General features: G+C 46.3%; 1 protein-coding gene across 3 annotated transcripts in view; it reads left to right on the top strand.

Annotated features, from left to right (window-relative positions):
- Positions 1-25,589, top strand: part of SH3GL1 (SH3 domain containing GRB2 like 1, endophilin A2) — a 247,787-nt gene that overhangs the window by 219,394 nt on the left and 2,804 nt on the right. The gene's annotated exons all lie outside the window — the stretch shown is intronic.

Raw genomic sequence — 25,589 nt, 5'->3', positions numbered from 1 at the left:
TGGGAAGAAGCAAGGGGAAGCGGCCTCGCGGGCAACCATCGCCCGTTGGATCAAAGAAGTTATCAAGGCGGCCTACGTAGAAGCGGGAAAACCACCACCTCTACGGGTCAAGGCTCACTCTACCAGAGCGCAAGCAGCCTCTTGGGCAGAAACTAGGATGCTGTCGCCTGCAGAGATATGTAAAGCGGCGACGTGGTCCTCCCTCCATACCTTCTCCAGATTCTACCATCTGGACGTCCAGGCCAGGGAGGACACAGTATTTGCGAGGGCAATCCTAAACGGACCTCGGGCAGCCTCCCGCCCAGTCCGGGAGTAGCTTTTGTACATCCCACTTGTTTTGAGTCCATCTGCTACACGCTAGGAAATGTAGAGATTACTTACCTGATAATCTCCTTTTCCTTAGTGTATGCAGATGGACTCAGCATCCCGCCCGGCTGCCGGTATACATGGGGATTCACCGACTCACGGTAAGCCATGTTTTCTTATATAGGGCATCCACCCTGCTGGGTGTCGATGCCTTCCGGTTGAGAACACTGGCGGTCTCCAGCTACTATCAATCGGTCAGGGTAATCCTGTTCATTTAATCGATCGGTCAGTCACACATATATCCATAAAGCTTTTGCAAGGAAGATTACTGAATTGCTGCACTTCCTGTGGGGGTATATGTACCCGTGCTGACGTCAGATCCGTCTCCAACTGCTAGCACGAGCACACTATACCCACTTGTTTTGAGTCCATCTGCATACACTAAGGAAAACGAGATTATCAGGTAAGTAATCTCTACAATCTGGACTCCCCTGCTATAATCCTAGGAGACTTCAACCTTCATGTTGACATCACCACACTCACAACCAATTGTGAGGCCTTTCTCACCACCCTCTCTGCTATGGGCTTCAATCAGGTCATCAATAAGCTGGCCACACTCTGGACCTTATCTTCATAAACTCTGTCATCAAGCACTCATCCCCATCTATCTGCACACAGGTTGCCTGGTCGGATCACGCATTAATCTCCGCTTCCTTCACTATGACAGAAACCCGTAACACTCACCCCATTCAATCCTCGTTTCTTTATAGAAAATCTTGCTCTTCCGATGACCTCAGCAACCACCTGGCTAATGAAAACCCTCACATTGACCTTTCTGATCCTAACTCAGCTCTTCGATCCTGGAGCAACATCACAGAGATAGTAGCAAATTATGTCCACTATCGACAAAAAAACTCAACCCTAATTCCCCAAAAAGACAACCATGGTTCACCAACGAACTTCGAAAACTCAAAGCCTTAGACAGAGAGAAAATGGTGCAAAGCCCCTTGCCCCAGCACACTATCCGCCTACAAACTCGCTCTCCACAACTACAGGACTCTACCTTAAGATCAAAAAGGAATTTCTACGCGCACAAGATTCATGACCTTATCTTTGACGCTAAAGCACTATTCTCTTACGTATCCGAATTTACACAAACTAACACACTAGCTATCCCTAATGACCAAGCACAATCCAAAGCTGACGAACTGGCTCTTTTCTTCCAAAGTAAAATCTCCAACCTCCTAATGCAGTTGCCCCCTAGCCCCACATCTACTACTAGATCATATCATCCCCTAAACAAAAGAATCGTTCTTGAAACATTTGAAACCACTACTGCTTTGGAGATCCAATTGCTACTAAAGAAAATGAAGCCGTCCTCCCATCCCTTCGACCAAATCCCAACTAACCTTCTCCTGCTAGTACCAGACACCATTTCCAAACTCCTGGCTGATATCATAAACTGCTCACTATCTCAGGGAATCTTTCCAGATGCCCTAAAACTGACCTCACTTAAACCTCTCCTAAAGAAACCGAATTTGGATCCTAAAGACCCCAACAATTTCTGCCCTATTTCCAATCTTCCTTTTATAGCTAAGATCATGGAGAAATTTGTCAATTCCCAACTCTCCAATTACAGTGAAGATCACAAAATACTGTACCCCACCCAATACGGGTTCCGCAAGGCACGGAGCACCGAAACCCTACTCATATCTCTGACAGACCACCTCATCATGGGCCTGGACAAAGGACAATCCTTCTTACTGATCCTCCTTGACCTCTCGGCAGCTTTCGATACTGTAAACCATTCCATCCTCCTCAATCAGTTGTCAGACATTGGAATAACAGGAACTGCATTTACATGGTTCAAAATGTTCCTCAGTAACAGAGGTTACAAAGTCAGAATCAATAATAAAGAATCCACCCGCTGCAACTCCTCACTGGGAGTCCCTCAAGGTTCCTCCCTATCCCCTACTCTCTTCAACATATACCTTCTTCCACTTTGCCAGATGTTAACCAAACTTAATCTAAAACACTTCCTATACGCCGACGATGTGCAAATCTTGATCCCCATTAAAGAATCTATCACAAAAACACTCGAGTACTGGGAAAAATGCCTCCATGAGATTAACCTCCTCCTTGCTAGTTTAAACTTGATACTAAATTCAGCTAAAACTGAACTCCTCCTTATCGCTCTGGAAAACAGTAATATCACCCAAAGTGCACCCTGTAATATATTCGTTACCCAAGCAAGAGACCTAGGAGCAGTAATTGATAACCACCTTAATTTAAAAACATTCATCAACCGTACAATTAAGGACGGCTTTTATAAACTGCAGGTTCTAAAATAAATTAAACCTCTCCTTCACTTTAAGGACTTCAGAACAGTCCTCCAAGCTATAATCTTCTATAAGATAGACTATTGTAACTCTATCTTGCTAGGTCTCCCTTCATCCACCATCAAACCTCTCCAGATGCTCCAAAATGCAGCAGCCTGAATCTTGACAAACACCAGAAGAAGAGGCCACATCTCTCCCATTCTCAAAAATCTACACTGGCTGCCAATACATTTCAGAATACTTCACAAGTCCACCACCATCATCCATAAATTCATCCACAACCAAGTCCCTCTTAACCTTCAAATCCCGCTCAGACTACACACCTCATCCAGACCTACTCTTAAGAACCAAGGCCAAAAGCTCAAAAGCCCTCTTGAGATGCATCTCAATTTTCCTGTCTTTGGCATCCTGTCGTCAGCATCCTGCATTCCTCTCAACAAGGATTGTTGTCATCTTTGTGACTATGGACACTGAAGCATTCATCTTAGACATTATTTTCACCTGTTCCAAGGCTACCCCAGGAAGGGGATTCAACTAAGCCATGGCCCTGCTCACTTTCAGATCAGCTTCGAGTGTCCCATTCCTTAGAGACTAGGGCTTTAGCTGTCCTGTGAAAAGGAAATGCTTTAGCATGGTCCCTAAGACCCTTTAATATAGGATCTTCCCCTTATTACTCTGTTTTGTTTTGGTTTTTTTTGTTTGTTTTTTATTTTAATACCAAACTCAGCTGGAATACACTAGGATTATCTCCCTCCTCCAAGTCTTTATCCAGTTTGCTGTCCACAAAAATTCCCTTTGGAGGCTCTCTTATGGGAGAGCATGTTGTTTTCAAGCCCAGGCTGCTTAGGAGATGGGACAACTGGGGCTCCCAAAGAAATATCACCTGAAGCCTCAGACTTCTTAATTAAAAAATGCCTTGTGCATTAACAAAAAATTAGGAGAAAAGGCTCCTTAGAATACAATCCCAAATCCTCCAGAAGAGCAGAACTCCTTTCTACCTTACTCTATGGCACAAACAGTTCAGAACCTTCTCCCTCCCAATGGGAGAAGGACTGATAATGGCCTGTTTGCCACTCTACTCAGATCTCTCCCACTAAATCTAGGCAGATAAACTTCTGTCTGCTTATTACTCATGGCTCATCTGCCATCTGATATAGGGGAGGGGGAAGGAAGTTTCTTCCAAATGGCCCTCCCTACCTCTGGAACAAGATCAACACAACCCAGAGGCCAGGATGGAGCCCCACCAACTTCCACATGTGAGAGACAACTTCTCATTCTCAGTGGAAGCAGCCATGATGATGCTGCACTGCTGCGAGTTAAAAATGAAATAACCCTGCCAGTTACTCTTTACCCCCCCCCCCCCCACTACCACCACCACTGCTAACACTGTCACAGACCTGCACCATCTGAAAGGCTGCCACTTCACTGCCCTGCCCCAGCCAACGAGTGATTCAGATTCCCTCTTTTTCTCTCTTAAATTTTAACAAAACCTACTGAAAAAAAAAAGAATACTTCCCTGACAGCTGTCTTCAGGAGCCAGAGCAGGAGAGAGAGGAACGATGGAACAAGCACCACTGGTTTTCAGGTGTCTCTTGATTAAAGAGCAGCAGCATATCAAAGGCCATACATTTATTTCCCTTTCTCCTGTCCCCCCCCCCCCCCCCTACTGAACCAGGAGGATAGCCTTTGCAGACTTTCCACTTCTCAGAGCAGTTTGTTCCACAGATCATCTGACCTCAGGACCAGTACCTCTGCCATCTGCTGGAGATAGAGAAATACTGAGGAACTGCAGTACATTTAGTTGAAACAGTGAAGCTTTTATTTTGTTTCTACCTGCCGATACGGGAGGAAAAACCCATTTGTCTGGATGATAACAAACATGAATTCTCATTATACTTGGCGTTCATAAGTTTTTCTCAGTATAGTATATAAACCTTGTCGCTTGCTAACTCTATTTTTTTTCAACTAAAATTCTGTTTTTCACCTCTTCGTGAATTAACAATCTTTTTATTTATTGAAAGTAAATGAGAACTTCTTTTGCATTTACATCTGTACCAGTCACCATGTTTCAAAAGCTTTTCACTTGTCCTGATGTGTATGTGTGCTGCAGTAACTTTTTATTCCATTATAATAAATGGAAAAAAAAAAAGACCAGTTTTCCCTGTGAAAGATAAAGGAGTTCTCTGAGGGACAAGCAGGATGGTAATCCTCACACATAGCTGACATCATCGGATGGAGCCCCGATCCAGAACTTTGATCTCAAAGATTCTAGAACTTTCAAAAATGCCCTACTATATCAGTCATATGCTCTCAATCGCTGAAGCCTGATCCAGCATTATATTTACTGGGACGATGGTCTAACCAGTCAAGCGTGCAAGGTTTTCAGAGACTGGTAGGACACCTTCTACACGCGGCATGCCTAACAATGGCTCAGATAAGAACATACAAAATAGAAAGAACCAAAAAGCCACAGTCTTATCAATCAAAGCAAAAACAACAAAAGGACACTGTAAATTATTTCTCCATGCTGTGACAACCAACTATAATGTGAAAATTAATAAGATTAATGAGATGAAACCGCATCAGCAAGCCAGACAACGGCAGTGTTTCAACTTGCCGTCCGGACCACTCGTCATTTGCGGTGTGATCTTTTCAAAGTCCGAACGACTTAAGTCATATAAGAATGTTCATTCAAAAAATCATATATCAATCATCTGTTCCCCAAAGTAAAGTTGAAGAATTAAGCCCGACAACGGCCGGTGTTTCACGATATCACAATCGCTTCTTCAGGAGTAAATTTTTAGAAGTATATTTTCAGGACAGATGCTATTAATTCAAAAAGAATAGAAGTCAAATGTATTAATTCCACAAAATAAGATAAATACTTAACTCAAGATGTCACAGCGGCACCAACCTTCATCCTGGACGCAAACGTCTCCAACGCGATTCTGATATGAACGGGACAGAGAACGACCTGAACTACTTACCCTTTAAAAAAGCCCGCGCTTTTTGATAGTGATGACATATAGCGTACCTACGTGCTGACGTGTCGTTGCTATGGTAGCATGTAAACATTTGTGCATTTATAAGAACACTTGTAATTCTAATGTCAAATTCAAACCTGCAGGTTCCACGGTCCCGAGCCGATGAATCCAGCGTTGTTCTGCACGCCATAAATGAGTGTTTAAGTCCCCTCCTCTCCAATTAGGGGATAGTTGTTTTGAGAACACAAACTTTTAAATCATCAAAAGTGTGCTGAAATTGAACGCAGTGAGATGTCAATGAAGCTGTAAGCCGGCCCATGGAAATGCAGGACCGATGTTCAATGAGTCGAGTTTTAAGTTCCCGTTGAGTCTTTCCTATGTACCAAAGGTTACAAGGGCACTGTATGAGATAGATTAACCCTGTTGAACGACAATCTGTGAAATTTCTTAGAACAAAAGTAAAATCAATTCTTGCAAAATGTAAGGAGGACGTATCAATCATTACGTGGCAGACTGTACATGCACCACAAGATGTATGTGCTCCTATATTAGTAGAAGACTGAGTCACCGAAGAGTCGGAGTGTACCAAAAGATCTTTAAAATTGGAACTCCGTGTGAATGCAAACCTTGGAAAATCTTGAAATTCATTGTGGATCTGTAACATATGCCAATTGTGATGAATAATACGCTTCATAGTCTGAGTCATAGATGAGAGAGGCAAAACACAAGTCAAAATGTCCATTGTATCCATAGAGCGTGGCAAAAATAACTAATCTCTATTGGTGAATTTTGCTCGAGTGAAAGCATGTTTGACACACCGCAAGGGATAAACCTCTCTTAATGAACCAGTCTGTCAATGAAACTGCTTGATGATTGAATTCTTCTGTCGATGTGCACAGTCTTCTTAACCTAAAAAATTGGCTCACTGGAAGATTTTCTTTTAGAGAACGTGGATGTGCACTAGTGAAATGCAAAAAGGTATTAGATGAAACTGCTTTTCTATAAATCGTAGTGTCAAAACCATGGGATTTTTTGAAAATCTTAATATCCAAAAAATGAATATGTGTAGTGCTGGTATCAGAGGTGAAATGAAGATGGGAATTCCGACCATTCAGCCAACTTAAAAAATCTTGAAAATGGGAGATGGGACCATTCCAGAATAATAGTATGTCATCTATATATCTTTTCCATGCTTTTATATATTGATTAAAAGGATTGCTGTTATATATCCAGTTGTCTTCAAAAACAGCCATATATAGATTAGCCAAATCTGGTGCCATAGTGGCACCCATGGCAGTGCCACAAATTTGTTGATAAACTCCTTCAAATGCAAAGAAATATTTTGTCAAAGCAATATCTAATAATGCAGACAAAAAAGTAGAGGGGATCCTATGCGGACGTGGTCTGTCTTCAAAAACATTTTCTGCGATTTGTAACATCTCATCCTGAGGAATACAGGTATACAGTGCTTCAACGTCAAGAGTCACTAACAATAGCTGAGAAGTGTCCTCATGAAAGGTTTCCAGGAATTGAATAATCTGTTGAGAGTCTCTAATATATGATTGTTGTGTGGGGACAAAAGGAGCTAGAAAAAAATCAATAAATCTAGACAATGGCTCCAATAACAGCACAAGTAAAAGAGTCTGAAATTAAGACAGAAATTCAATCGTTACAAGAGCAATTGTCCAGCTCCTCTGAATTGGACCTATATACGGAAAAACTCAAAAATACAAATGATTCTTTGGACAAATTTAAGGAAGATTTGAAAAAAATGAAATTTTGAAAAATTACAAAGAGACGAAAGGGACTACACTCAAGGCTATGTCTATCCTTGGATGGATGAAAAAGCAAAAAAGAAGCCCAATAGGGTCACTTTCGACTCAGGCAGTGATAATTCATCAGGTGATGAGTTGGTCCCAAGTTCTAATACAGCACCGCAAAGAGAGCCTTCGACTGAGAATCGTTTTTTAGGCCATGGTCGGGGCTTCCGACGCCCCCCACAATCTTGAGGGGGCCGTTGGACAGAAGGGCCCAATTACACCAGACAGACCCGGTCACAGACTCAACAGAATCGTTGGTTTTTTGACAGCTCATGAAATTGCCTTCTTATTAAACAAACATCCAGTTGTTCCAGTATTTTATCATTTACCAAAATTCACAAAAATATCTCAAATCCACCAGGAAGACCAATAGTTTCCAGTAAAGGATCGTCATTGGAGCCATTGTCTAGATTTATTGATTTTTTTCTAGCTCCTTTTGTCACCACACAACAATCATATATTAGAGACTCTCAACAGATTATTCAATTCCTGGAAACCTTTCATGAGGACACTTCTCAGCTATTGTTAGTGACTATTGACGTTGAAGCACTGTATACCTGTATTCCTCAGGATGAGATGTTACAAATCGCAGAAAACGTTTTTTGAAGACAGACCACGTCCGCATAGGATCCCCTCTACTTTTTTGTCTGCATTATTAGATATTGCTTTGACAAAAAATTTCTTTGTGTTTGAAAGAGTTTTTTATCAACAAATTTGTGGCACTGCCATGGGTGCCACTATGGCACCAGATTTGGCTAATCTATATATGGCTGTTTTTGAAGACAACTGGATATATAACAACAATCCTTTTAATCAATATATAAAAGCATGGAAAAGATATATAGATAAAAAATATTAATAGTCTGGCTGGAAATGGATTGTATATGTTTGAACTGGGGAAACCTCATAAAGTGCCTAAATTGGGCTATATGGATATGCCCAATGGCTACTAACGAGACTCTAGCTCCAACTTAGTGGTTGTTAGAGAAAAGTTATTTATAATCATTGGAAAACCCCAGAATGTACAAGTTGCTCAATCTATTATTCTGATGGCTAACTTGATAGTCCAGTGTGAGTCAGCTGTGGTGGTATACAAAAATTAAATGTTATACCATAAAAGACTCACAGTTATGACGCCAAGATATTGTATACATAACTTCATGCAATAAGTATTGTAATCCCGACAGTGCAGTGTTTCGAGTAAATCCTCTTCATCAGGGAGTGACTCTTAAGCATGGAATATACCTTTATGACTCAGCTGTGAAAATGTGCTCTTTAGGTGATGGCAAAATTTGCTCCTTCACATTGAGTGCTGTGCTGATGCTGAAAATGTCGCAGTGATTATATCTTCTTGGTCAGAGTGCTTTTTCTCTCTTAGAATGCGCAATGTATTCATACCGCTGCTTTGGCACTGACAGTGCCAAAGCGGCACTGACAGTGCTGACAGTGCACTGACAGTGCCAAAGCGGCACTGACAGTGCTGACAGTGCACTGACAGTGCCAAAGCAGCACTGACAGTGCTGACAGTGCACTGACAGTGCCAAAGCAGCACTGACAGTGCACTGACAGTGCCAAAGCAGCGGTATGAATACATCGCGCATTCTAAGAGAGAAAAAGCACTCTGACCAAGAAGATATAATCACTGTGACATTTTCAGCGTCAGCACAGCACTCAATGTGAAGGAGCAAATTTTGCCATCACCTAAAGAGCACATTTTCACAGCTGAGTCATAGAGGTATATTCCATGCTTAAGAGTCACTCCCTGATGAAGAGGATTTACTCGAAACACTGCACTGTCGGGATTACAATACTTATTGCATGAAGTTATGTATACAATATCTTGGCGTCATAAATGTGAGTCTTTTATGGTATAACATTTAATTTTTGTATACCACCACAGCTGACTCACACTGGACTATCAAGTTAGCCATCAGAATAATAGATTGAGCAACTTGTACATTCTGGGGTTTTCCAATGATTATAAATAACTTTTCTCTAACAACCACTAAGTTGGAGCTAGAGTCTCGTTAGTAGCCATTGGGCATATCCATATAGCCCAATTTAGGCACTTTATGAGGTTTCCCCAGTTCAAACATATACAATCCATTTCCAGCCAGACTATTCATATTTTTTGTTGAGTACACAAGTGTCTGGTATAATCTGGATCATTATTTTGAGTAAAGATATATAGATGACATACTATTGTTCTGGAATGGTCCCATCTCCCATTTTCAAGATTTTTTAAGTTGGCTGAATGGTCGGAATTCCCATCTTCATTTCACCTCTGATACCAGCACTACACATATTCATTTTTTGGATATTAAGATTTTCAAAAAATCCCATGGTTTTGACACTATGATTTATAGAAAAGCAGTTTCATCTAATACCTTTTTGCATTTCACTAGTGCACATCCATGTTCTCTGAAAGAAAATCTTCCAGTGAGCCAATTTTTTAGGTTAAGAAGACTGTGCACATCGACAGAAGAATTCCGTCATCAAGCAGTTTCATTGACAGACCGGTTCATTAAGAGAGGTTACCCCTTGCGGTGTGTCAAACGTGCTTTCACTCGAGCAAAATTCACCAATAGAGATTGGTTATTTTTGCCATGCTCTATGGACATTTTGACTTGTGTTTTGCCTTTCTCATCTATGACTCAGACTATGAAGCGTATTATTCATCACAATTGGCATATGTTACAGATCCACAATGAATTTCAAGATTTTCCAAGGTTTGCATTCACATGGAGTTCCAATTTTAAAGATTTTTTGGTACACTCTGACTCTTCGGTGACTCAGTCTTCTACTAATATAGGAGCACATACATCTTGTGGTGCATGTACAGTCTGCCATGTAATGATTGATATGTCCTCCTTACATTTTGCAAGAATTGATTTTACTTTTGTTCTAAGAAATTTCACAGATTGTCGTTCAACAGGGTTAATCTATCTCATACAGTGCCCTTGTAACTTTTGGTACATAGGAAAGACTCAACGGGCACTTAAAACTCGACTCATTGAACATCGGTCCTGCATTTCCACGGGCCGGCTTACAGCCCCATTGACATCTCACTGCGTGGAATTTCAACACACTTTTGATGATTTAAAAGTTTGTGTTCTCGAACAACTATCCCATAATTGGAGAGGAGGGGACTTTAACACTCGTTTATTGCATGCAGAACAACGCTGGATTCATCGGCTCGGGACCGTGCAACCTGCAGGTTTGAATTTGACATTAGAATTACAAGTGTTCTTATAAATGCACAAATGTTTACATGCTAACATAGCAACGACACGTCAGCACGTAGGTACGCTATACGTCATCACTTTCAAAAGTAGTTCAGGTCGTTCTCTGTCCCGTTCATATCAGAATCGCGTTTGAGACGTTTGCGTCCAGGATGAAGGTTGGTGCCGCTGTGACATCTTGAGTTAAGTATTTATCTTATCTTGTGGAATCAATACATTTGACTTCTATTCTTTTTGAATTAATAGCATCTGTCCTGAAAATATACTTCTAGAAATTTACTCCTGAAGGAGCGATTGTGATATCGCGAAACACCGGCCGTTGTCGGGTTTAATTCTTCAACTTTACTTCGGGGAACAGATGATTGATATATGATTTTTTGAATGAACATTCTTATGACTTAAGTCGCTCGGACTTTGAAAAGATCACACTGCAAATGACGAGTGGTCCAGACGGCAAGTTGAAACACTGCCGTTGTCTGGCTTGCTGATGCGGTTTCATCTCATTAATCTTATTAATTTTCACATTATAGTTGGTTGTCCACAGCATGGAGAAATAATTTACAGTGTCTTTTTGTTTTTGCTTAGATAAGAACATGCCATACTGGGTCAGACCAAGGGTCCATCAAGCCCAGCATCCTGTTTCCAACAGTTTCCAATCCAGGCCATAAGAACCTGGCAAGTACCCAAAAACTAAGTCTATTCCATGTTCTCACAGGACAAGCAGGATGGTTGTCTTCACAAATGGGTGACATCGAGGATGGAGCCCCAACAACGGAAAACTTCTGTCAAAGTTTCAGGAACTTTGACTGGCCCCTACTGGGCATGCCCAGCACGGCACCAACCCTGCAGCCAGCAGGGGTCTCCTTTCAGTCTTCTTTTTTCCGCGCAGCAGTAGGCACGCGGTAGAAGAGCTCTTAACCACGTTCCTGACAGGAATTTTGAATAATTCTGAAGAAAAATTTGCCCCTCAGGGGTCTCCCTTCAACAAATTTTTCGGTCCGCGGAACTTCGGTAAGTTTTTGCCGTCGTTTGGTCGACTTCCGTCGAGTTTGGCCCTTGAGGCCCGTTGGCATTCGACAGTCCCGCGGCTAAATTTTTGGCCTTTCGCCATGGCGTCGGGGTTCCGTCGGTGTCCGGACTGTACCCGAACTATGTCAATCACAGACCCTCATGGAGTCTGTGTTTTGTGTTTAGGGAGTGAGCATGATGTTCTGACTTGCACCAAATGTGCCCTAATGACACCAAAGGGTCGCAAAGCCAGAATGGAGAAGATGGGGCTCCTCTTCCAAGCTCGTACCCCAACGCCATCGATTGCATCGACGTCATCGGAACCGGCACCGTCGAGGTCTCATCATCGACAACCCTTCGGTGACCGTCCGCCATCGATGACTTCGCGGCCATCGACTCCCGTTCCTTCCCCTGATGATCGAGGGGATCGGAAAGAAAAACATCGCCATTGACGTCATAAGTCTCGGCCTGTCGAGGAATCGACGTCATCGACCTCAGCACCGACCGAGCCACCACCAAAAAAGTCTCGATCAGAAGTGGCACCGTCCACTACTGTTTCGCAGGCACCGAGGCAACCCTCACCTCCTCGGGGTTTGGGAGCCGCGATCCCACCGGTGACGGTGGTCCCTCCGGCTCAGCCTCAGCCTCCGTCTCCCGTCGAGCCGGGTCTTGTTACCCCTGGTCTCCGGGCAGAACTGGACCGGCTGGTCCAGGAGGCCATCGACAAGGCGATGCTACGGTTCCAGACTCCTCCGGCACCGAGAGTGGAACCGGTCACCGAGCCGATTGCAGCAGCACTGGCACCGCTGCTACACCGGATGGAGGCGCTCATGACAGCCCTTCCACCGGTGATACCTGAGTCACCGACACCGGTAAGACCGCTGTCACCGACAGGTTTATCATCAGGTGGAGAAACACCGTATCGAATTCCCCCTTTGGGAATTGTTCAATCGATGCCAGGTCGTCCCTCGCCACAGATTTCTTCTTCGGGGGCGATACGCACCTCTGCTCCACCGAGGTTTCCGATGCCGACACCGATTCCATCGAGACCGACACCGGTTCTCTCGATGCCTACACCGGCACCGATTCCATTGAGGATTTTCTCAATGCCCCCGGTGATTCCAACCAATATTTCGGAACCTCAACCTGGGCCTTCAGGTGTTCAGCCCCCTCGAGGTCCTGCAGGTCATCATCCAGATCCCTATGATACTTGGGGTGATGATACCTCTACTGACACCGATGATTTGCCTTCACCGCCCTCTCCTGCGGAGAGTAGAAAGCGTTCTCCTCCTGAGGACCTCTCTTTCATAAATTTTGTGAAGGAAATGTCAGAGTTGGTCCCATTCCAACTTCAATCTGAACAAGATGACAGGCACCAGATGATGGAATTGCTCCAATTTTTGGATGCCCCGAAAGTCATCACTTCTATTCCCATTCATCAGGTTTTTCTAGACCTTCTTAAAAAGAATTGGGAATCTCCCGGATCTGTTTCCCCAGTCAACAAAAAAGCTGACTCTACATATCTTGTACAGTCAGCACCTGGTTTTCAAAAACCTCAGTTAGACCATCATTCTGTAGTCGTAGAATCAGCTCAAAAGAAAGCTAAGCGACTAAAGCCACACTCTTCCATACCTCCTACTAAGGAAAACAAATTCCTAGATAGTATAGGTAGGAAGGTATATCATGGAGCTATGCTGATTTCCAGAATAGCTTCTTATCAACTTTATATGACTCAATATAATAGGGTCATCCTGAAACAGATGCAGGAATACACTGATGCCTTGCCTGAACAGTTCCAGGCACAGCTTCAATCCCTTCTAAATAAAGGGTTTGAAGCTGGGAAGTATGAAATACGAACAGCCTATGACATCTTTGATGCTTCCACTAGAATTTCTGCCACGGCCATCTCTGCCAGATGTTGGGCTTGGCTTAAATCATCTGACCTTCGTCCAGAAGCTCAGGACAGGCTCTTTGATTTACCCTGCCTAGGGGATAATTTGTTTGGTGAGCAAATTCAACAAATTGTTGCTGAATTGAAGGATCATCATGAGACACTTAAACAGCTCTCATCCATTCCTCCTGACTTGCCTTCTAAACAGCCCTTTAGAAAGGACTCCAAGAAGTCTTTCTTTAGGCCACGAAAGTATTATCCCCCATCAACCAAGCCTAGGCCTGCACGGTCTTACCATAAGACTCAGCCTCGCCAGACTCGTAAGCAAAAGCCTGCAGCAGCTCCACAACCGGGCCCTGCGGCGGGTTTTTGACTTTCACTTAGAGAGCAGTTGCCAAACCCCTCTTCCAGCTATACCGGTAGGAGGACGGCTGTGCCACTTCCTAGAAAAGTGGCATCAAATCACCACAGATCAATGGGTGATAGCAATCATTGCACAGGGTTACCACCTCAACTTCCTATCCCTTCCTGCCGACTCCCCACCTTTGCAGGCGTGGAGACTCACCGATCACTCTGTTCTTTTAGAGCAGGAAGTTTCTCTTCTCCTACAGTCAAACGCTATAGAACCCGTTCCTCCCTTACAACAAGGACTCGGGTTCTATTCCAGGTACTTCCTGATACCAAAAAAGTCAGGAGGACTTCGTCCAATCCTAGACCTATGGGCCCTCAACAAGTACTTTTCCAAGGAGAAGTTCAAGATGGTAACCCTGGGCTCGCTGCTCCCTCTACTGCAAAGAGGGGATTGGCTATGCTCTCTAGACCTGAAAGACGCATATACCCACATTGCGATCACAGAATCTCATCACAAATACCTGCGTTTTCTAGTAGGCCGAAACCACTACCAATACAGAGTACTACCTTTCTGCCTGGCGTCCGCACCACGAGTCTTTACCAAATGCCTCGTGGTGGTAGCAGCATTCCTCAGGAAGGAAGGTGTCCACGTCTACCCCTACCTGGACGATTGGTTAATCAGGGCCCCAACCCAGCAAATAGCTTGGTCCTCCCTGACACTAACAATTCATACTTTGCTCTCTCTAGGATTTCTTATCAATTACGAGAAATCCTACTTGGTCCCATCTCAGACCTTATCTTTCATTGGGGCAGACTTGGACACCTTACAAACAAAAGCCTTCCTCCCTCATCAACGGGCCAAGACTCTGGTGTCCCTAGCTCGCCAGCTGCGGTCTCAACACACAGCCACAGCTCGCCAATTCCTCATTCTACTAGGACATATGGCCTCCTCAGTTCAAGTAACTCCCATGGCCCGTCTGGCCATGAGAGTCACACAATGGACTCTACGACTACAATGGACTCAAACTCTTCAGCCTCTGTCCTCCATTGTTACAATCACCGATGCACTCCATCTGTCTCTTGCCTGGTGGACAAATCAATGCAACCTCCTACAGGGCTTGTCCTTTCTTCCACCAGATCCCCAGATAATCCTCACCACCGACGCTTCCAACATTGGGTGGGGAGCCCATCTACACAATCTGCAAACTCAAGGATACTGGTCACTAGAGGAAGCCAAACACCAGATAAATTTCCTGGAGCTGCGAGCAATCCGCTATGCTCTCAGGACCTTTCAAGATTGCCTATCGAACCACGCAATCTTAATTCAAACAGACAACCAGGTGGCCATGTGGTACATAAACAAGCAGGGAGGCACAGGCTCCTTCCTTCTGTGTCAGGAAGCTGCGCAGATTTGGGCGGAAGCCCTCTCCCGCTCCATGTACCTCAGAGCCACCTACCTCCCGGGAGTGGACAATGTATTGGCAGACCAGCTGAGCCGTGTCTTCCAACCACACGAGTGGTCACTCAATCCCTTGGTGGCGACCTCTCTATTTCACAAGTGGGGTTATCCCCACATAGACCTCTTTGCGTCCCCTCAGAACCACAAAGTGGACAATTACTGCTCTCTCATTCGGAGCCAGCACTCTCGGCCGAGGGATGCGTTCTCCCTCACGTGGACAACCGGTCTGCTTTATGCATTCCCTCCATTTCCTCTTCTGTCGACGACTCTCGTGAAGCTGCGTCAGGACAGAGGAACTATGATCCTGATAGCACCGCACTGGCCACGCCAAGTGTGGTTTCCCATACTACAGGATCTCTCCATCCGCAGACACATTCCTCTGGGAACGGACCCGCATCTGCTCACTCAAAACGACGGATGCCTCCTCCATCCCAACCTCCAAGCCTTGTCACTGACGGCATGGATGTTGAAAGGTTAGTCCTTCAGCCATTTAACCTTTCGGATTCAGTTTCTCGTGTCCTGATCGCTTCACGAAAGCCTTCCACAAGAAAATCTTACTCATACAAATGGAAACGGTACACATCATGGTGCACTTCTCAGTCCCTTGATCCCCTTTCCTGTCCAATCTCTAAATTCTTGGACTATTTATGGCATCTATCAGAATCAGGTCTAAAAACCTCTTCCATTAGAATGCATGTTAGTGCGGTAGCCGCCTTTCATAAAGGTATCGGGGATGTCCCTATCTCAGTACAACCCCTGGTAACCCGTTTTCTTAAAGCTTGCTCCATTTGAAGCCACCTTTACGCCCTCCGGCCCCATCTTGGGACCTTAATCTGGTTCTTGGTCGCCTAATGAAACCACCTTTCGAACCTCTGCACTCCTGTGACCTAAAATATCTCACATGGAAAGTGTTATTCCTTTTGGCTATCACTTCAGCTCGCAGGGTTAGTGAATTACAGGCCCTAGTTACCTATCCGCCTTACACTAAACTCCTGCAGGACCGGGCGGTACTCCGCACTCACCCTAATTTTTTACCTAAGGTAGTTTCGGAGTTTCATATCAATCAATCCATCATACTACCTATCTTCTTTCCCAGGCCCCACTCCAACTCAGGGGAACAGACTCTGATTACCCTAGACTGTAAACGAGCTCTAGCTTTTTATCTAGACCATACAGTTTCTCACAGGAAGAGCACTCAAGTATTCGTCTCTTTCCATCCTAACAAGTTAGGACAACCTGTGGGTAAGCAAGCTCTTTCCTCCTGGTTGGCGGACTGCATTTCCTTCTGCTATCAGCAAGCTGGCATTCCTTTCCAAGACCGTGTTAAGGCACACTCTGTGAGGGCCATGGCGACTTCAGTAGCACACCTTCGATCGGTGCCGCTTCCTGACATCTGCAAAGCTGCAACCTGGAGTTCCCTCCATACCTTTGCAGCCCACTATTGTTTGGATAAAGCTGGAAGACAAGATTCCATCTTCGGCCAATCTGTCTTGCGTAACCTTTTTCCAACTTGATGTACCAACACCCTTACGAAATTCCTCCCCAGTTGTTGTGCCTGTTGCACGCCGTTGGGTACATTTGGTGCAAGTCAGGACATCCTCAGCTCGGTACTCACCCATTTGTGAGGACAACCATCCTGCTTGTCCTGTGAGAAAGCAAATGTTGCTTACCTGATGTAACAGGTGTTCTCACAGGACAGCAGGATGTTAGTCCTCACGAAACCCGCCCGCCACCCCTGCGGTGTTGGGTTTGTTTTTATTTTATCTTTTCGGCACTGCCTGTAGCTTTGAAAACAAGACTGAAGGGAGACCCCTGCTGGCTGCAGGGTTGGTGCCGTGCTGGGCATGCCCAGTAGGGGCCAGTCAAAGTTCCTGAAACTTTGACAGAAGTTTTCCGTGGTTGGGGCTCCATCCTCGATGTCGCCCATTTGTGAGGACTAACATCCTGCTGTCCTGTGAGAACACCTGTTACATCAGGTAAGCAACATTTGCTATCCAAACAAACCAGATAACGTAGTGGGTAAACATACTCTATCTAACTGGTTAGCAGATTGCATACAGTTTTGCTATGAAAAAGCAGGCCTTCCTCTCCAAGGGCAAGTAAAGGCACATTCAGTAAGAGCAATGTCAACCTCAGTAGCACACTATCGTTCAGTGCCAGTTCTTGACATATGTAAAGCTGTAACATGGAGCTCTCTTCACACTTTTGCAGCTCATTACTGTTTGGACAAAGAAGGACGACAAGATTCAGCCTATGGACAATCTGTCTTAAAGAACTTGTTTCCAGTTTAATCCCAACTCCTTCTACATCCAACCTGCTGTGATTTTGGCTGTCTCATTTTCAACAAAAATACTTCAATGTTGCTTCACTACAAAATGACTCAGCCTCTAGCTTGCTAATCGCCCATATGTGAGGACTAGCATCCTGCTTGTCCTGGGATAAAGCAAAATTGCTTACCTTGTAATAGGTGTTATCCCAGGACAGCAGGATGTAGTCCTCACGAAACCCACCCGCCATCCCGTGGAGTTGGGTATGTTACCTTTTATTAATTTATTTTTGCTAAAGCTTATTGCTACATACGAGACTGAAGAGAGACCCCTGTGGCAGAGAATATCATGGCATGCTGGGCATGCTCAGTGGCCTCACAGTGCCAGTCAAACGTTTCTAGAAACTTTGACAGAAAGTTTTCCCGCAGTAGGGCTCCGTCAGTGACATCACCCATATGTGAGGAGTACATCCTGCTGTCCTGGGAAAACACCTATTACAAGGTAAGCAATTTTGCTTTCTCCGATTAGTCTTAAATGTGCTACTTGCTAACTTCATGGAATGCCCCCTAGTCCTTCTATTATCCAAAAGTGTAAATAACCGATTCACATCTACTCATTCAAGACCTCTCATGATCTTAAAGACCTCTATCATATCCCCCCCCCTCAGCCATCTCTTCTCTAAGCTGAACAGCCCTAACCTCTTCAACCTTTACTCATATGGGAGCTTTTCCATCCCATTTATCATTTTGGTTGCCCTTCTCTGTACCTTCTCCATCGCAACTATATCTTTTTTGTGATGCAGCGACCAGAATTGTACATAGTATTCAAGGTGGGGTCTCACCATGGAGCGATACAGAGGCATTGACATTTTCTGTTTTATTCACCATTCCGTTCCTAATAATTCCTAACATTCTGTTTGCTGTTTTGACTGCCTCAGCACACTGAGCCGACTATTTCAAAGTATTATCCACTAGGATGCCTAGATCTTTTTCCTGGGTGGTAGCTCCTAATATGGAACCTAACATTGTGTAACTACAGCAAGGGTTACACTTGTCCACATTAAATTTCATCTGCCATTTGGATGCCCAATCTTCCAGTCTTGCAAGGTCCTCCTGTAATGTATCACAATCCGCTTGTGACTTAACTACTCTGAATAATTTTGTATCATCCGCAAATTTGATAACCTCACTTTCCTAGCGTGTAGCAGATGGACTCAGGACCAATGGGTATAGTGTACTCGTCATAGCAGTTGGAGACGGATCAGGTTTCAATCTGACGTCAGCCCCTAGTACATATACCCCTGCAGGAAGTGCAGCTCTTCAGTATTTTCCGTCTCTATAGCAGTTAGGGACTATCTGCACGCTCTCACAGCATTAGATCAAAATTTAACGGAGAAAACCCAAATTTGGAAGAAAACTTACTCGAAGACGAGCCCCGCTCTCCTGCAGTGATACCCTCGGGTCCCTCCCCCAGTTGAGAATTCCCGAGGTGATTTCCATGGTCCCTCGGAGGTGAGCCTCGGTCCGGCGGCCAAATCGCGGCGAGGACCTAGCCCCCAATCTCGGGCATGGCTGAGAGGCAGCGGGTGCACCCTCGAGCGCGGCGGTGAACGTATTTGCCCTCTCCCTCCGCAGCCGGAGACTGCCCGGGACGAAACCGGGAAGCGCCGAAGACAAGGTAAGGTAGAAATCTTCAGCATAGACTCCGGTCTCAGAGGTTTGAGGAGTCGCACAGATCGCCGGCCGGGACCTGTGCCACCGGGTTGATCTGCCCTAGCAGGGCCAGGCTCCGGTTAGTTTCAAGGGTCATCCCACGTGGAGATCCTCCGAAGTGGTCCCCATATTGCCCACGTGGTCGCCGTCGACATATTGACCCTATTCGCCGCTCTGTCTGCCGTCTCGATCCGGGCGCACAAAATACATGTGCGCACAAGGTACATGTGCACATAAAATACACGCACAAGGGCCGCGCGCATAAGTTATACGCGCCTCGCGCGCCTATTGGCCTGAGCGCATATATACGACTTAGACGCACAACCCGCACACACATCTTAGACGCGCCGGAGCGCATAAAAAGAGGGGTTTAGCGCCTACAGCCATAGCACCACTGGGAACAGAGCTCAAGGCCTTTGCCCAGCATGCCATATTGGAGCCGCACAAAGCGAAGAGGCCAACGCCCTGTGCGCCCAGTGCGACGAGGTCCTGGGAGATCCAGGCCAGGGCCAGTCCCACCCAGGACCAAGTACTAGCTCCTCAGTGAGTACCCCGGACCTAGCAAATTCCAGCGGGATACCCCCTCAGATGGGGACCCCCAGGGACTCAATGCCCCTTAGCTTTGACCCATCTCATGGGTGGAATTCTTCAAAGGTCTATACACCTTTGTCCATATGCAGATGGAGCCTCTGGCTAGACAGCCACAGTCTCCACCAGAAGACCCTTATGCCACAGGGCTCTCTAGGCCTAGACAAATGTTTCCACCGCCCAGACATCCCACCTATGGGGACACGGACAACTCTGAAGAAGAAACAGAACTCCTAGAGGAAGGGGAACTCCCCCCGGGGACAGAACCTCACCGAACCATGAGACACTTCTTCACCAAGGACGAGCTCCCAGACCTGGTCACCCACAGTCTGAAGGAGCTCGCTATCCCGGACGCAGGCGCTTCGGGGAAGCCTAAGGCGAACCCACTTCCCTCTCTTACAAGCTGCCCAGCAGCTAATAGACCTGGAATGGAGTGCTCCAGAGTCCACATTCAAAGGGGGACGAGCTATGACAGCCATGTACCCCCTGGACCCGGCGGCCAAGGACCTTCTGACATGCCCAAAAGTGGATGCTATGGTCTGCGCGATCTCGACGCGCACTACTATCCCAGTGGAGGGAGGAGCAGCGCTCAAGGATGCTCAGGACCGGCGTCTGGAATCCATCCTTAAACAGTCCTTTGACGTCGCTGCTATGTCTCTAGAAACAGCGGCCTGCTGCACCATAGTGACACGTACCTGCCTATCTCAGACCAGGAACAACACCCCTGGGGAGGCCATGGAACCAGCAGTGTCATTCCTTGCGGACGCTGCTTCCGACCTTGTGCGCACAGCAGCCAGAGGAGTGTTATCAGCTGTGGCTGCCAGGAGAAAACTCTGGCTCCAAAACTGGTCTGCCGACGCATCTTCCAAAACGCGTCTCACAAGGATGCCCTTCAAAGATCCCTACTGTTCGGCAGCGAACTAGAGAAACTGGCTAACAAGTGGGGCGAGTCCCCATTACCGCGACTACCGGAGGACATGAATAAGAAAAACCAGTGACCTTTCCCCCGATCGTCCAGGGACAGAAGTTCACAGCGCTTCAATCCATATAGAAGCAACTACCAAGTGCCCCGCCCTACGGGCAGAAACCAGTCCTTTCCGGAACAAGTACAGCAAGAGGGGAACCAGCTCGGGTCCAGGCCCCAGCCGCACCCCACAATGAGATTCAGCCGACCCATCCAAGGGAAGAAGCCATAGGGGGCAGACTAGCCCTATTCTACCACAGATGGGTTGAGATAACTTCGGACAAGTGGGTCCTATCAATCATTCGAGAGGGATACTACCTGTATTTCCTACGACACCCCCTCCCCCAGACAAGTTCGTGGAATCCCCCTGCCATGACCCCTCCAAGAGGGTGGCAGTGGAAACTACTGACCCTGGAGGCCATAACCCCAGTGCCTCCACAAGAAATAAATACTGGGCACTATTCCATTTATTCTATCATCCCCAAGAAAGAGGGGATGTTCAGGCCCATCCTGGACCTCAAGTCGGTCAACCGCCACCTGAGGATCCCCCGCTTTCGCATGGAAACCCTACGCTCCGTAATAAGGGCGATACAACCGGGAGAGTTCCTCACATCCCTGGATCTGTCGGAGGCCTACCTCCACATCCCGATTCATCAAGAACATCAGTGCTTCCTACGCTTCAAAATCCTGGACCGTCACTACCCGTTCTAGGCACTACCCTTCGAGTTAGCCACAGCACCCCGGACGTTCACCAAGATCATAGTGGTGGTGGCGGCAACACTGAGGAAGGAAGGAATCCTCGTACACCCTTAACTAGACGATTGGCTGATCAGGGTGAAATCGCCAGAGGAATGTCACCAAGCAACCAACAGAGTCAAATCTCTACTGGAGAGCCTCGGATGGGTGGTCAACACAAACAAGAGTTGTTTGCAACCCACACAGTCGCTAGAATACCTAGGAGTCTGATTCAACACCAAAGAGGACAAGTTCAGCCTGACCTCCACAAGGAGATCAAAACTGAGGAACCGGTTACAAGCCCTGCTTGGCGGTTCCCAAGCTGTGGGGCGGTTCGCCCCACAGCTTGGGATTACCTACAAGTCCTCAGTCTGATGGCATCCACCTTGTAAGTAGTGCCATGGGCACGAGCTCACATGAGACCCCTACAGCGCTCACTTCTGACACGATGGAATCCGGAACTACGCCGTCCGTCTATCACTCCCATGCAGAGTTCGGACCCAGTTACGGTGGTGGCTGCAAGGCAGCCACCTGAACTAGGGGACGAGGCTATCTTCACCAACCTGGACCCTGCTCACCACAGACTCCAGCCTACGCGGATGGGGAGCACACTGCGAGGAGTTAACCGCCCAAGGGCAGTGGAATGCAGAAGAGTCGGGATGGAACAACAACCACCTAGAAGCGTGGGTGGTCAGACTTGCCTGCCTAAGATGCGCTCACAGGCTCCGAGGCAAAGCGGTCAGAGTAATGTCGGACAACGCCACGACAGTGGCCTACATCAACCGTCAGGGGGGAACCAGAAGCCAACAGGTGTCTCTGGAAATCGACCCCCTAATGTCGTGGGCGGAAGTAAACCTCCAGGATATCTCAGCCACCCACATCGCCGGGAAAGACAACATCACGGCGGACTACCTCAACAGAGAAAGTCTAGACCCAGGAGAATGGAAGCTGTCGCTCGCGGCGTTCCAAATGATAGTGAACCGGTGGGGGACACCAGACATGGACCTCCTGGCAAGCCGGTCCAACACCCAAGTACTTCAGCTGCAGGCGGGAACCTCAGTCCCAGGGGATCGATGTCCTGGTGCAGACCTGTCCACAGGGGACCCTATTATATGCCTTCCCGCCGTGGCCCCTATTGGGCGCAATCATTCACAAGATACAGCTTCACAGGGGACTAGTACTTCTGGTGGCCCTGGACTGGCCAAGAAGACCGTGGTACGCAGACATGAGAAGACTATTAGCAGGGAACCCTCTGCCACTGCCTCCACACAGAGACCTGCTTCAACAAGGACCGATCCTCCACGAGGATCCAGCTCAATTCTCTCTTACGGCCTGGCCATCAAGAGGGCTCACCTGAGAAAGAGCGGGTACTCGGGGGCTGTAATCGACACCCTACTCTGAGCATGCAAGTTCTCCACATCTTTAACGTACATAAGGATCTGGAGAGTTTTCGAAGCCTGGTGCGAGGATCACGACATCATATCATGCTCAATTAAAGTTCCCATGATCCTGGAATTCCTACAGAATAGGCTACAGAAGGGTCTGTTCCTCAACTCCATCAAGGTACAGGTAGCCGCATTGTCATGCTACGGCTCCAAGAGCGAGGGCGACAGAATTGCGTCTCACGCTTCCTGAAAGGAGTTAAACACATCCGCCCACCACTAAAGTGGCCGGTACCTCTTTGGAATCTCAACCTGGTCTTGGATTTTCTAGCAGAAAACTCCTTCCGGCCTCTCCGAAGTCTGTCACTCCGCCTGTAACCTTCAAGACAGCATTCTTACTGGCAGTTTGTTCAGCCCGACGCATCTCGGAGCCACAAGCACTGTCCTGCTGTGAACCGTTCCTCAGACTCACCCCGGGAACCATCCAGCTACGCACAGTCCCTTTGTTCCTTCCCAAAGTAGTGTCACACTTCCATCTTAACCAAGCCATCTCGCTACCATCGCCAGATGGGTTGAATAATTCGGAAGAGGCTTATAGCCTACGCCACCTCAACATCGGCAGACTCCTATCCAGATACCTGGAAATGTCGGAACTCGTAAGAAAAACGGACCACCTGTTCGTCCTTCACAGCGGGAAGAGACAAGGGGAAGCGGCCTCGCGGGCAACCATAGCCCGCTGGATTAAGGAGGTCATCAAGATGGCCTACATAGAAGCAGGCAAGCCTCCGCCTCTACAGGTCAAGGCCCATTCTACTAGAGCCCAGGTAGTGTCCTGGGCAGAAACCAGAATGCTGTCGCCCGCCGAGATTTGCAGGACAGCAACATGGTCCTCCATCCACACCTTCTCCAGGTTCTACCGCCTGGATGTTCAGGCTCGGGAGGACACGGCATTTGCAACGCCTCCCTCACGGACAGCCTCCCACCCGCTTCGGGAGTAGCTTTTATACATCCCATTGGTCCTGAGTCCAACTGCTACACGCTAGGAAATGGAGAAATTACTTACCTGATAATTTCGTTTTCCTTTGTGTAGACAGATGGACTCAGCATCCCACCCTTGGCTGCCGTTGCGTATAGATCTTCGAATGTTTCGAGGGTAAGCCATGTTTTCATTCACCTAGGACACCCACCCATCCGGGTGGCGACGCCTTCCGGTTGAGTATCCTGGCGGTCTCCAGCTATAGCCAAGTCAACCAGACCAAATTTACCAAGTTAATCAATTTATAAAGTTTATCCAAGTTATAAAGTTAATCAAGTTAATTAAATTAGTCAGTCACACATATATCCACAATGCTTTTCGAGGAGAATACTGAAAAGCTGCACTTCCTGCAGTTACTACATGTACACTTACTGCATGTACTAGGGGCTGACGCCAGATTGAAATCTGCTCCGTCTCCAACTGCTATGATGAGTACACTATACCCATTGGTCCTGAGTCCATCTGTCTTACACTAAGGAAAACGAAATTATCAGGTAAGTAATTTCTCCATCATCGTATTCCTTTCCAGATCATTTATCTATATATATATATATATCTATATATATATATATATATATATAAGCACCTGTCCAAGTACAGACCCTGAGGCACTCCACTGTTTTTACCATTTTCCACTGAGAAAATTGACCATTTAATCCTACTCTCTGTTTCCTGTCTTTTAACCAGTTTGTAATCTACAAAAGGGCATCACCTCCTATCCCATGACTTTTTAGTTTTCTTATAAGCCTCTCATGAGGGACTTTGTCAAATGCCTTTTGAAAATCCAAATACACTACATCTACCGATTCACCTTTATCCATGCTTATTAACCCCTTCAAAAAATGAAGTAGATTTGTTAGGCAAGGGTAAATCCATGTTGACTGTGTTCCATTAAACCATGTCTTTCTATATGCTCTACGATTTTGATCTTTAGAATAGTTTCCACTATTTTTCCCGGCACTTAAACCAGTCTGAGGTCTATAGTTTCCCGGATCGCCCCTGGTGCCCTCTTTAAATATTGGGGTTACATTGGCCCCCCTCCAGTCTTCAGGTACAATGGATGATTTTAATGGTAGATCACAAATTTTAACTAATAGATCAGAAATTTCATTTTTGAGTTTCTTCAGTACCCTAGGGTGCATACAATCCGGTCCAGGTGATTTGCTACTCTTTAGTTTGTCAATCTGGCCTACTACATCTTCCAGGTTCACAGTGATTTGGTTCAGTTTCTATGACTCATCACCCTTGGAAACCGTCTCCGGAACTGGTATCTCCCCAACATCCTCATTAGTAAACATAGAAGCAAAGAATTCATTTAGTCTTTCTGCAATGGCCTTATCTTCCCTAAGAGCCCCTTTAACCCCCTTGGTCATCTAACGGTCCAACCCTCACAGGTTTCTTGCTTCGGATATATTTTTAAAAGTTTTTGTTGTGAGTTTTTGCCTCTATGGCCAAGAGTCCTTCTCTTGTTTACATCTCTAGATTTTTTTCTGGGATCCAGGAGG

This window comes from Rhinatrema bivittatum, chromosome 8, assembly GCF_901001135.1.
Source record: "Rhinatrema bivittatum chromosome 8, aRhiBiv1.1, whole genome shotgun sequence".
Taxonomy (NCBI): domain Eukaryota; kingdom Metazoa; phylum Chordata; class Amphibia; order Gymnophiona; family Rhinatrematidae; genus Rhinatrema; species Rhinatrema bivittatum.
The sequence above is the reverse complement of the archived record's forward strand: the minus strand, read 5'-3'. Positions and strand labels throughout refer to the sequence as shown.